Genomic DNA, 14,813 nt, shown 5'->3' on the forward strand with positions numbered 1-14,813 from the left:
GTACCTGACAGCGTCATTTGCCTCCTATTTATAACAGAGTGACAGGGCCCAGGCACCTCACAAGTGTAGGAAGAAGAGCAGGAGGAAAGGGTCTTCCAAACAGGGAGAGCAGTGTGAGGGAAGATTTCAAATTCTGCAAGGCTGCAGAGGGCATGCCAGAAGCTGTTCCTCTATCTGCTCGAGGTTTTTTGTTTTTTTGTTTTGTTTTGTTTTGTTTTGTTTTGTTTTTGTTCCCCGCCCCCACTAGTATTTTATTTCTATTCTTTTTCTTTTTTTTAATTTAATTTTCTCTATTCTTGAGTTTTTTGTGTATGTATATGACAGAAACAGATAACATGAGATCCACCCTCTTAACAAATTTTTAAGTGTATAGTATTACAGTATTGTTAACTGTATTACAGTAGTGTAATAATATTACAGCATTGTTAACTATAAGCACAATGTGGCACAGAAGGTCTCTAGAATGTATTCATTTTGCTAACTGAAACTTTATACCACTGAACAATTATGCCCCATTGCCCCCTCCCTAGCCCCTGGCAACCATCATTCTACTTTCTTGAGTTTGACTACTTTAGACACCTCATATAAGGGGACTCATGCAATATTTATCCTTCTGTGACTGGCTTACGTCACTGGGCATAGTGTCCTAAAATTTCATCCATGTTGTCCCATATGTAAGAGTCTTCTGCTTTTTTTAAGGCTGAATGATATTTCACTATACGTATAGACCACAGCTGCTCTGTTTATATATATTAGTTTGGTCCACAAATATCTAGAGTGTATGCTCTATTGAAACATCAGATCAGAGCATCAACACAGAAAAAACTGTTTGAAAGCCAACTGGACTTTGCCAAGGTTTTAGAGCTGGAGTTTTAGGGAAGGATTACTTACTACAGTACTCAAAGGCACCCCATGTGTATGAACCTCACCAGGGGCCAGGAGCCCCACAGGATAGGGTCAAGAGCCAGAGGCAAGTGTTTCCTCCTACTCTGAGTTAGGACTGGCTGCATTGTAATATTGAGGACTAGGATAGTGAGAAGTCAACATTCTTTGTATCTCTCTTCCCCTGAAGAGGTGGATGATGTGACTGCATTCTGCAGAATAAAGTACCTATAGCGAAATATCTCCCTGAGATTACCTGGTTTTAGAATACTTTCCTTCAATATTCATTTTCTTTCCCTTGGAAACCTGATTTTCATGGAGACAAGACATTTGTTCTCTTGCCTTTGGATCTGTCAGATGGAATAGTACTTCCATTTAACAGCACCAAAAGAAAAGGAGTGAAACAGTTGATATCTAAACATTGCTCAGATATTTTCTGAAGTTTCTTCCTTCTAGCTCTTCTTCCTAAGTTTTTGAGTATATAAACTCCCTGTGCTTTGACTAAGAACTGGGGGAGACCTTACAAAGTGTTTTCTTGGATGTAGAAATCACTAGGCCTCAGGAGAAGAGCAGAGAAATCCTCATGCCCTAATCCTCCATGAGCAGAAACCACATCTGTGGGAAGTCATCATGAGGAGAAAATTGGGCTCATGCCTGCTCCAAAAATTAGACATTGTAAAGAAGAGTTCAGGCCAGCAGTGCCTGGCTCAGGGTAGTGAGTGGGGTGCTCTTCCAGGCCACAACAGAAGCTCAGAGAGGCTGTGGGTCTTCTCTAGGTTTCACCAGAAAGGGAGTTTGCTCTGTTACTGCTGATTGGACCTCAGGCTTCATGACAGTCAGAGCTAGGAAGAACTGACTTAAAAAAATAAGAAACACTACCATAAGCTGAAAAGTTTCCCTTGAAAGAGCTGCTGCCAAGAAGTCACTGTATGAGATCTTAGCTTCCCACTTGACTGGGAGCTGTGGGGAGCTTGCACTTTGGGTCAGAGACTCTGCTTCTTCTTGCTTGTTGTCTTATATTGGGGGTGGTACTGGTAGAGGGGCCTGTGGTCCACAGAGTGTGGGAGTGATGAGCAGGGCTGGAGTGGGGAGGGGAGGTTGCATCTTGTGGCTGGCACTGGAGCTGGTCCCTGTGACTCAGGGCAAGAGTGGTAGTGTGGTGGGGAGGGCTGCCGCATGCCAGGGTCCTGATGGTAGTTGTGGGGGCCAAGTGTGGGTGGCGGTTGCCTTCTGGCTCCTCCCTAGAGCCATGTGTCTGGGTCTGTGATTACTGGAGGCAACCAGCTATAGGCCCAGACTCGTTTGTGTACTTAGTTCCTCTGAAAGTGCAGATGCCCTTCTCAAGATGCAGAGCTCCCCAGGAGCAGGTGAGCAGGTGCGTGGGCCTGGTAAATGTGTTTCTTCATGACCTCAGGGAACCAGGATGCATATGGCTGCTTTCAGGCTCCACTGAAAAACTTCTAAGGAACAGGAAGTGTTTGCCATTAGAATCTTACTCTGAATATGTATAAAATAAAATTAAAACTGAGTCCTGGATCCCCTATTTTTATCTGTTCCTGAGAATATCCTTGGTTTATTTATGATTTGAGTACCTTATAAGAAAAGCAATATAATATAAAAAATGTGTTAATGTCTTATAAAAACAAACCTATTCAATATAATTTATTAGAAATATGATTCCACACAAATATCCTTATACTTGGAAGTCACCTTTAGTTAACTTTGAGCTTGTCCTTTGGCATTCCTGTATAATATAGAATCTAAGTAGCTTACAGAAAATACTCAGAGGACTTTGCAGCTTTGAATTGGATGCTCTGACCCCTGAATCCTGTAGGAACCAAGTGTCCTTTATCAGAAGTAGCAAGCCAAATGGCCTATGACAGTCTGAGATTATAAAATTGGATCTCATAATACCTTTTTTCCCCACATGTACTTTTTATCTCCCTAATGATGTCTTAACCAAAGGGTACATGGATACAACCTATTTTAATATAATTGCTTTCCTTTAATTGTATTTATGTTATTCTGTACTTTTATTTTATTGAGGAGAAAGTTTATAGGCCTCACAGAAGGCAAAGTAGTCCACACACAAAGAGGCTAAGAACCCCTCATCAAGGTACACTCCAGAATTTTCAGGAAGTCCCACATCCCTTAGTTTGCTGTCATCCCTCAGCATCTACCTCTTCCCTGAAACCTCAGACCTGACACCTGGCCCCGCAAAGGGGAACATACTGCCCTATTTCAACCCACTCCAAGATTGGCCTTTTCCTATGAAGACTGACTGTAGAAAATGATCCTCCCTGTCAAAGGAATTCCATGCCCCACATGGGAGCATGGGTTGGCCTTTGGTCCTAAAGAGCAGTTGAATGATTACCTGGGTTATGGTTCTTGAAGGAAGAACGTGCTAGCCTTCAAGAGTAGCTGTCAGGCCCACACTCTGAACCTAGGTGATCTGTGTTGGGTGTTGCAGCATCTTTTTTGGCTCTTCATTGAGGTCTTAAAGTCTGTTGCCAGTCTTGCCTGTTGCTAAAGCAGTACCTTCAGAAGATATAACTGCCCTGTTTTTGCTTTCATGTTTTTCATGTGGAAAGTAAAATGACAAAATGTAGGATACAATATTTGTTCAGAGGAAACATGCTGGGGAAGTCTTGATTGTAGAGTGGCACTAGGGATTTGAGCTTGAGCTTTGTTTACAAATAGAGCATGAACCCCAATGAAGACAGTGGTGTCACCTCACCACGACACTGCGCCTGGGCTTCTGGCTGTGCTTCAGGGCATACCTGTGACTGCAGGTAGAGAGAAGGCTGCTTTGCTAGGAAGCATTTGCAAATGTGGACCCAAGATTCACCTGATCCTCTTAGCATCATCCATTTGTGCATCCAGACCTGAGGCCACATCATGGAGCTGTTTTGTGTAGAAGTTGAGGATACTGTGTCCAAAGATTCAAAGATCTGTGTGTCAGAGCTTGTCTGTGCTGTTTATTTGCTGAATTACCTTAGACCCAATATTTGGTCCCAGTTTCCTTATCTGTAAAATGGGGTAATAACAGAACCTTCCATCATTTCAACCTCAGTCCTACACCTATGAGCTAGCTGTGAGGCTGGGAACCACCTGGGCCACACTCTCCCAACTACAGGATGGGCCCATAATCTACTTGGCCTTCACTGTTTCCACACATCCCCACCTGCCAGGGTGGCACCTTGTGATTTCCTAGCAATCAAAATACCTATTTCAATGTTATTTCAAGATCCTTTCCAGACGTGTAAAATTCTTTCTGTCCTAGTGAAGGACAATGACTGACCTACTTTTGTTTCAGCAGGTACAGTGCCAGCCATGCCAGTAGGCCCTTGCTACTTCACATTGTTAATTGTTACATTGTCACATTGTTAATTTTTTTTTTTTTTTACTGCATGTGCTTATTTTTTCAAATTGGTAAACTTCCAGAGCCCTCTTGAGTTTGTAGTCTTTCTAAAGTTCACATTCCTCCTACTGCTTTAAGAAGCAAGGTCTTTGAATTCATTCCTACCTAGATTTTCTTTTACATTTCCCCTCAGGGAAAAAAAACCCACAGTGCACTGAAACTGGGAAATCCCTCCCCAGTAGGAGTTTTTCACAACATGTTGCTGTGGAGGGGACATCCTGTAGGACCTTAGCCCTTTTCACCCCCTCCTTCCACTTCCGAGGGGGAAGTGTCCATGTGACAGCAGATCTTGGCTTTGTTGTCCTGCTAGCAGGAACCAAGTGTGGTTTCCCTCATTATTATAGTAGAAGATTTCCCCCCACTTTTATTTCTTTCTCTTTCATTCTCCCATTCTTCTTCTTCTTCTTCTTCTTCTTCATCTTCTTCTTCTTCTTCTTCTATCTCTTCTTAAAAATCAGGAAACCTTTGAACTGCAATTTTTAAAAGAAAATTATTATTTATTTATTTGACAGATCACAAGTAGGCAGAGAGGCAGGCAGAGAGAGAGAGAGAGAGAGAGGAGGAGGAAACAGGCTCCCCACTGAGCAGAGAGCCCGATGTGGGGCTCGATCCCAGGACCCTGGGATCATGACCCGGCGAGGGCAGAGGCTTTAACCCACTGAGCCACCCAGGTGCCCCTGCACTGCAATTTTTTGGGCAGTATCCTTTCTATGGTTTGGTGGAAGTGAAACATGAAACCAGAGGGAAAATGTGATTCAAACACAAGGTGGCAGAAATCTTTGTCAAGAAGAATAATTTCCTCTGAGCCCTCTCTCTCCTCTCTCGAGGTCTTGGGTTTCCAGGCAGGTTGCTTTCTGGAGAGACAGGTGTGTGTGTGTGAGTGTGTGCATGTATGCACATGCACGCATGCATAGGAAACAAAGAAACTGAGGCCTTGAGGGACTCCATTTCCAGGAAATCTCCTTGCTATGGCTGTTGCAAAGACAAAAAAAAAAAAAAAAAAAAAAAAAGAAATCCTCATGGTCTCTTCACTTAAAAACATTTTTTAAAATAGAAATTTAAATATTCAGCAGTTTGGTGATGATAATGATGCAGTCAACTTTTTTTTTTTTTTTAATTCTTTGAACTTTTTAAAGCCCTTTGTGTTTTCCTAACTGTTACTCATAGGGCCGGGATAGGAAAAATGCAGGCAGGCTGGTGCCTGCTTCTGAGTACTTAAGTTTGAGCAATAGTATGCCACACAAATTCAGCTAGTTATATATATATTTTTTCCTGATGGTGGCAGCAAGAAGTTGGATGGGTTTCTGGGCACATTTTGTTCTCTAGTTAAATGAATGATTTCCTTTCAGCCTTGTAGGTTTGAAACGAGTTCCTGACACAGGCTCTGTGTCCTGATGGGAGCTGCTTGCCTGTGTGAAAACAGCCGGTAGGGCAGAGGGCTCCAGGCATCCCAGATTGCTCTGTACTAACCAGGCCCAGACGCCACCTTGTCTACCTGAGAGCTGGGGGAGGAAGAGCTGTTACTGCTATGTTGACCCCTATCTCCCTCCAGGTGTCTCAAGTCAGCTTTGGGCTCTGATGTTTTAGGACATGTGGTGGGATGCTCCTGGCAGGAGCTGCAGTTGCTTTTGAAGTGTCCTTGTGGCCAGGCTTGGTGGGCAAATGGCCAAGAGATGCTATCTTTATAACATCTGCTGTCATCTCTGTTGTGTGGGAACTAATGGCTGTGTTTGAATAATTAGGCCTTTGCACCGTAGCACAACAGAAGCATGCATTGCTTCATTAAAACAAACATAATTATTGTGGTGCACATATTCAAAGCCCCTTTCATCCCTTCAGAACCTGCAGGATTTGGGAAAGTCTATGTGCTGGAGTGCTTGCTCAGGTCTCATGGATGCAAACTACCACCGGTGAGGACCTCTCTTAAGGTAGAGAGTGCATGTCTGGGAGTTTGGTTCTTGGATCTTTCTCTGTGTTCCATTACACTCTAGTCAGACTTCTGTTTTTGCATTCATTCCTTCTTGGACCTAATAGCATATGGACTTGGTTTGTCTTACTAAGCTGCTGGGGTTCTCTGCATTAGCCCTTGCTATCATGTCCATAGTTATTTCTCTTATGCAGACTTTGGAGCTGAGGTCTGCTGACCTCTCTGTGCCTCAATTTATTCATGCATTAATCATCACATCTGCCCCAGCCACTTCTAGGACACTGTGAAGATCAAATGTAGTCATAGATATAAAAATGATTTGCAAAGTATAAAAATACCACACAAATAATAAAAATCCTACAGCTACCTGAATTACAGCATGGGTACTATTTAACCAGCCCTGCCAACCTTTTGACTCAGGATGTGGCTCTTCAATAAATACATTTGGGAAATAGGTCTTGTTTTTGTGGTGGCCAAGAAAACTCTAAAGAATGACAGTCTTGTTTATGAGAAACACTGATCTTCAGTTTCCTGGAAGATGTTCTCTCCATGTCAGTGATCAGTGTGTTCTTTTCATCAGTCAACTGATCAACATTTATGGAACACTTATAACAGGGAAAACAATGTGCCAGTTGATGCTGAAATATGAAAATGTATGGAAGCAGTGGGGAATATGTCTCTCAAGACCCTTAAATCTACCAAACTCTGTCATTTGATGGTTAAGACAAAGATGGTATCAAGAATTCATAGGAGAGAGAATTTCTGTCCTATAGGACAAGGGAATTTCTGCACACCTCTCATTTTCAGTTTTTGTTATTTGTTGTTGAAGTTAGGGTTGGAGGTGTGCCATGGAAGTAGGATTTGACCTACACCATCAAGGATGAACTGACTCTTAGTTGACAGAGGAAGATTGGCTCACAAAACAATTCATTGATATACTGATGTTAATCATATTTTGGAATTTGCCCCAAGATACCCAGCCACCTATAACTTTCATATGTAGTTTATACCCATAGTATATGTGATGAACACTCATTATGACTGTCAGTTGTAGGAAAACCCAAGATTAACCTGGGACAGAGAGAAATCATCAAGAAGTTTGTGGCTGCATTGCATTGTGGGTGAAAGGGGAAATGGGATATAAAATCCTTTACATGTCTGCTCCTGAATGAAGAAGTGTTTTGTTCTCCCATTTGGAATTTTAAGCCCACAGAGAAGGACATGAATAGATTTTGTTTTCCTTAGATCTTAGCAGTACTCCTGGAGTGCTCTAAAAGGATCCAGACACTTTTCTATCCTCTGCAAATCCTACAGCTTTATGGACACTACCCAGACTTCATATAGAGTCCTCACACAGGTGAGATATTAATGAGTCATTGGCTGACATGGAATTGCAGGTAGATGAGGCACATTTTATCCCTTGAGGAGTGTATCTTTCGTAGAATATGAAAGTACACTAGCAGGAAGTTGTATGATAAGTGGCTGACTACAGCAGGGTATGGTAAAATCTCAACAGGGGCTACCAGGGATAGTTTCTTGACAGAGACAAGGTCAGAAGCAAGTCTGGTGCATGTGAAAAGGTCAGAAAAGTCTGGTGCATGCCTCCATATCTTGATGGAGAAAAAGGACAAAGAATGTCAGGAAGAGGAAATAAAGTAAGATCAGTGCAAGTTGGTAATTTGGGAGAAGGCATTGGGATGAAATGATGGAGGTATCTATGATATGGGTGTTAAAGTGAAATGATGCTTGAGTTTGAGAGGCAGGAATTTAGAAGATCATGTTCGAAATTCAGAATAATTGAGATGGAGATTTTAGAGGAAAATGTAGTCCAGTGATAGCAGGTCTGTGGTGTGGCTCGCTTGCTGAGAGGGTCATGCACCCTGAGGCTATATTGGATGGATAGTCACACAGACCTTTGTCATTCATGAGGGTAGAAGACCTGAAGTATGTTTGGGGAAATTTCAGAGCTCTCTAGAGCTGATGAATTTGGTCTGAGGACATTCTTCACATATCTGTCACTTTAATGGAGAATTATCATATGTCACATGAAGGCACTGAAATGAATTATGGCCCCTGGCTTGTGTGAAATCAAAGTTGATAAATGAGTGCAATGCTATATGATGCTGTAAGAGAGATCTGTACCACAGGCTCTGTGGTGGTGATGGTTTGGGGGTGTGCAGACCTCTTGGCAAAGACCAGGGTGGTTCATAGTAGAAGAGAAATTTGACTTGAAGGGTGAGTGGAGTTTGTCAGGCAGGAGGAGGTGGAACAAAGGAGATTTCTGAAGAAGGGGTGGAGGTGACAAGACTCTGGTGGGTCAGCATCATGGCAACTGTAGCCTGAAGGAACCCCCAAAGTCTGCTGTCTTACTAAAGCACTCCAGGACACACAGAGAATCAGGCAACCACTCAGAAGCACCAAGCTTCCCTCACATCTTCTCCAGGAAGGCTCAGACATCATCCACTTCTGAAATGCAGTAGATATCTGCTAAGATAGAAAGATTTTTCTCACTCAGTGAAACCTTTACCATAAAATCACCAACCCTGTTGATCTACACATTCCTTTCTTTTAAGATTTAAGATTTGGTGGCAAGCCATGCACTAAAAACTATAGGATTTGAAACCCTTGATATTATAACTTTACCCAGGGCTTGGAACATCGGTACAGTCATCATCCCCAGGGAGCAATCAGTTAGCTCCCTGCAGGGGCTTGTCAATTATAAAATATCTGACAATCCAACTTTTAAGTTTCACAGTGATATTTGTCCCTTAGCAGATTGTCACAATTTGTTATAGCCATGCCAATTGAATAACATTTATTTATGTCAAACCAAATTTTTTTTTATAAATATATTCTTTTTTTTTTTTGCAACGTATGAAATATTTTTTTTTATAATTTTTTATAAACATATATATATATTTTTTTTCCCCCCAGGGGTACAGGTCTGTGAATCTCCACGTTTACAAACTTCACAGCACTCACCATAGCACATACCCTACCCAATGTCCATAACCCCCCCCCCAACCCCCCTCTGCCCAGCAACCCTCAGTTTGTTTTGTGAGATTAAGAGTCACTTATGGTTTGTCTCCCTCCCAATCCCAACTTGTTTCATTTACTCTTCTCCTACCACATTAACCCCCCATGTTGCATCTCCTCTCCCTCATATCAGGGAGATCATATGATAGTTGTCATGCTTAACGAAATAAGTCAATCGGACAAACCAAATTTACTATATACATCAGTTGGAGTCTCTTTATTTTCACTCCACTATTTGAAAGATACATTCCATTTAATAAACTTCCATAGGTAGAGTTCCTGTAAAGACTTCAACTCAGCTCTTATTCTTCTCCAGGCAAAGAAAGACTTAGCCCAGTAAATTTCCCAGTTATGTGAGTGTCCCTGGTTAATTCATTTTTTTTTTTCCTGTAAGAGGCCATTTTCAATTCTATTTGCTGACCAAATGAACAGGATGCTACTGAAGCCCGTGCAAGGGTGGGTAGCAAGCAAGTACTGACTCCTACTCATGATTTCATGCAATAAATCTTAGGCCTCAGGGCTTCTTTGGACCAAGGAATGCCAGTTCAGCCCTTCACTTTGTATTGTGGAGCACATTATAGAGTCATAGCAACTTCCTCAAAAGATAATGCTACCCTGAGCTCACAAACTCTGTTGAGATCCAATACAAAAAAAAAAAAAAAAAAAAAAAAAAAGGTTTCCAAAAGCACTTGTTTTGGGATTTAGTCATTCAGCAAATATTTATTGAGTGCCTACTATCTATGTGTGGGGTCAAGGAACAACTCTAAGACTGACAGGTACCATGGATTTACATTCTGGTAGAAGGAAAAAACACAGTGGAACAAGTAAATAGGAAAAAAAAAAAAAAAGGAAAGAGTAAGAGCAGAGTGATGTGCCAAATGGGCACTGGCAACCGTACCATGTGGGGGCCATGCTGGGCCTCCCCTCCAGGGCTGAGGTCATGAGCCTGATCTTCCCTTTCATATTACTGAGGTGGTTTAAGAGTTTAAATGGGGATGATGGTGCTATTGAACTTTACATTTACTTTCTAAGGTTTAGGTAGCTTAACTTAATTCAGTATCCTCTTACTCAAAAAAATACTGATAGAAATATTAAAAACTGTCTCTGTCTGAGGATCAAAGTCTTATGGAGAATGAAACTGTGTGTTAGGACCGGAGGTCCCAGTCTAAGTTTGCAGTGTCATGTACACCTCAAGATAGAAGAGAGCCCTCCCAGAAACTGAGGTCCTTGATCAAGGGAAGCGAGTCCCAACAGTAGGTATGACACTGTGTGGGTTCCTGGGGTGTGCAGAGAGAACCTGCGTGGCATTTGGAAGTTCTGGGGCTTTCGAGCACTGAGTTCTGGACTGCTAAGGTAGTCACTCAGCCCAAAGATGACTGAAGGAGGAAGGAAAAAGATGCTGTGTGTGGAGGACAGGAGGGTAGTTCTGAGTGGCAGCCAGCAAAGTCTGTGTCCATCACAGCCTCTGGAGAAAGGAGAGCCCTCCCAGGGGGACGCGGGGCTGCATGGGACAAGTGTCCACCACCAACACTTCCCTTGCATGGTCTCAGCCTCTTCCAGTTGTACCTCACCTCTGGAGCAGCCTGTGTGTGTCATCAAAGCCGCCAGAGCTAGAGACTCCACCAAACCACTCCCTCCCTCCTGTCCCCTCCCACTGCAAACCATAATCTTGCAGGCAGACAATGAAGATAGGACAGCTATTCAGAAAAACGCGTGGCTTTGGAGGCTCAGGACATGTCCCAACTGCACCTGCAGGTTTTCCTTTCCTGGGGCCGACGGGCACTGGCTGCGCTGCACCTGCCGCGGGCCAGCTCCCTGCCTTTCAGTCACATACCTCGTGCTGGGCGTGCAGGCCCTGGCCTGCTCCACATCCTGCTCTGCCCTGATGATAGCTCCTCCACTCCACTAACTTCTCAACACACTCTGCAAGGGAGGCTGTCCCTCTTCTCTCCGACTGTGGATTTTCTGTAATGACATGGCTATTAAAAACAGACACAAGAACCACCCTCCTTTACTCTTCTGCTCATATCTCTGTTTTCTTTAAAGAAAGTCATGCCATAAAATACTTTTGCTCTTACTTATTTCATTTTATTTTTCCATCTCCTCCTCCTCTCTCATTCTTTTTTTCTCCTTCTCCTCCTCTTTTCCAAGACAACAGCAAGTCTGATTTCCTAGATAGTTTGCTACTTGCAGACAGGTACAATATCCTTTTTTCCATCTCCCTTTTGTTACCTAGTATGTAGTCTGTGGATCCTGGGTGTATTGCCATGCAGACATCATACATAAATCCAAACATGATGATTTTCACGGTTCTTGGAAATAAAGAGGGTGCACCCATTTCCTAGTTAATAATTTGAGTATAATTCCTAAGGCTGCATGTGCATGAATCAAAATACAGTACCAAGTAATATTTAGAAATTCAAGGAGGCCAGCAGTTTGTTTTGCCCTTAGTCAAATTTACACTATCCAATTTAAGAACATAGCAAGTAGACCAAGGTGTCTTGGCTAGTTGAGGCTCACATAACTTGGATGTAAGTTCATGTTTATTCAGTGTATTTCTGACTTCTAAGCTTTCATACAAACCATGCATCTTATTCATTTCTCTTTAATATTTCAGTACCTTAGAGCCAGCATAGCAAACACATCATCTTGATTGTAGTTAATCAGGATTATAGTCATTAACAGCATGGTACTGATTGCTTTAGAATTAGTGGTATCTTGACAGGGTGAGAGAGAACTTCAGGATACTCTAATGTGTCTGTTAAATGTAATAAACCACTGTGTGTACATCTGTGAGTTTGTTATGAGAGAGATGTATGTGTATGTGTGTGTGTATGTGTGTTAATAGGAGACATAATTTCACTAACTCCAATCATGAAAATTCTAGTGTTGTTTATATTGAAGTTTTATCCACATTTCATGAGATTCATGTCTGTAAATACACTAGATTACTAAAGATATTTTTAGAGCTACCCTTCGGATTTCTTTTACTGGATAAATAGCTTAAGCAATGTCACACATTTAGTCAAATGTATCTCATTTCTAGGTTGTTGTTCTTCTTATTGCTTCATTATATATGAGCTCTTGCTGAGAACACAAGCATGCTCCAAAACAGAGCATGGATTCCACTGTATAGTACATACCTGTGTCAATATATGTATTTGTATTGTACTTCACAGGTCGCAAAATGATGTCATAGATATTATCACATTCAATTCTTAAAAAACCCTGTGTGTTTGAGGTACAGAGAGTAGGTATTATTCTCATTTTACATCAAATGTAATTTGAGTAGTATATAGCTTATCCATGAGTGGCTGTATATCCCAATTTACTTGGGGTTACTTTGTCCCAGTATAACTATTAGCATTTCCTTTCTCTCTCAGTATCTTCAGTTTGGATGACAAATACAATGTCCACACCAAAATATCCACCATTTTTCACTTCTATCCGACTTTTTAAGTTTGTGTGACCCGTGCAAGGCCATGTGATACCTTGTGACAATGAGAGGGCATTGGAGCTAGAACAGGGTCTTGGCTGGGCTACAAATTCATTTCCACCTCGATTAGCATCCTTGGACCAGTTACTGGCACCCAGGAAAGGCCATATCATCATTGCTAATGTTTGCCACTAAATTATGTCCTCTCATCATTGGCATCTTCTTCAGATAGACATCTTTCTTTGGTACTACCCAAGATGGCCCAAGAAACATTCTCCATTTGAGGAATTCAGCCATTTCCTCTCCTTTCGGAAGGACTTCTGTCCTCCTCACAAACCAGCAATGGTTTCAGCCTCTGTTTTCTCCTTTCATTGGAGAAAACAGTTGGTTGGTTGACACTCATCTTACTTCTAACCATGTGCTGACCATGGAGCCACAGAGTCTAACAGCTTGGCCACCATTCATGAATCACATTTACCACAGGTGGACTCTTGACAAGGCACAGTTCCAATACAATGTTTAGATTTCTATTGGTTCCAAATGTAGGCAGGTTTACATCCAAATTGTAAACTTCAGCTAAAGAAGGAAAGATGAGAACAGTGCCCTTGAAGAGAGTTGTCAACAGTCTCACTCACTAGCATGCCAGGTACCTCGCACCTCTAGGGTGCCTTGAAGGGGCAATTTGAAGATTATTCAGGAAGTAGGGTGCTCAGTAATTTCAAACATCAGGAGTATGTATGGCAAGAAGAATACATATTGCTTTAGAGAAACATGTTCAATGTTAGAACTCGTTGAGGTCTGAATCTTGGCTTTGTTCTTGACCAGGTTAGGATGTTGAAGGAGTTTCTTGATTTTCTTAAACACCAATTTTCTCAATATGTAGGATAAAGACAGTAAGTAATGTTTATGTTTACCTCTTAGGGTAGTTGTGAGAAATGAGTAAGATAATAAATATAAAGTACTTAGCATAATACCTGGAACAAAAGTGCTCTCTGGATTGTTGTATAATGTATTATTGAGATTTTGGGGTCATTTTATTCCACTTTCTGACTCTCTTGTATTTCTGAAGGAGTCATTAAGGAGGACTTGGCCAAATGGTTTTAATTACTCTCCTGGACTTCCCTGGGCTTTGGAGTTAATCACTCCTACCAGGAGGTAGTGACACAAGCTCTAAATGTCTCTTGCAGGAGAACTTGTAAATTCCTCTGCTTCCTTCTGTGCAATTCTCCATCTTCAGGCTCACTGTTGCCCAGCTCTGGGCTGACTTTGGAGATGGGGACAGGAGACAGGAAGGTGCACCTCAGGTTAAACGAAGGACAGCCTGTATTTCACCCAATTTATTCAAATGCCTTTAAGTTGACAAGCTTCTCACCCAGGGAACTGTCTGTGAGTCTGGCTGGGGCCACATAATAGGGGCAGTGTAGAGTTTAACAGGCAGGAGGGAGGTGAAAATAAACAAGAGGATGTGTGTCTTAGGGGGAGGAATATTTTCTTGATGGATTAGGTAGGAGGCAGGAGGTACACAGAAAGCCACAAATTACCAACTGATGGAACTGTGAACAGTTAACCATTGCTCAGGTTAATGGCACTCTGATAAAGACATTTCAAATGCCAAAGAATTCTTTGTTTCATGCAGGATAGTTCACTGTTAAGACTTCCTTCCTTTTTCGCTTCCCTTAAAAACTGGGCAAGTTTCCTTGAGAGACCTCATGAGAAGAGGACTTTGATTTGCTTGGTATGTATTTAGGTTGGCTCCTCCTTCAATGGTAACTGAGACTGGAAAACATTTGAGAAGATCATCTACTTCATTCTAACAGAGAACATAGTCACCGAATCAGAAAAGATAAATACATCACTTCTCCCTGTTTTTGAAATATTACCAGATTTACATAATCCTCAAGATTTGCCAAATTGTAATTAATATATGCATAGTTTAAGCTTCTATTTTATTATAGGTAGTTTATAATAATCTTTCCTTGTCAAATGCAATTGCCACCCTTTCTTGGCCACAGTACATGAGAATTACCATCAGCTCTAGATGACTGTAGAAGAGCTGGGGATGATTCTGTGAGGAAATGAACACAGATAAAATGTAGTCAGTGAAAATGCGC

This window comes from Lontra canadensis, unplaced genomic scaffold (assembly GCF_010015895.1).
Source record: "Lontra canadensis isolate GAN:19392208 unplaced genomic scaffold, GSC_riverotter_1.0 scaffold121, whole genome shotgun sequence".
NCBI classification, from domain to species: Eukaryota; Metazoa; Chordata; class Mammalia; order Carnivora; family Mustelidae; genus Lontra; species Lontra canadensis.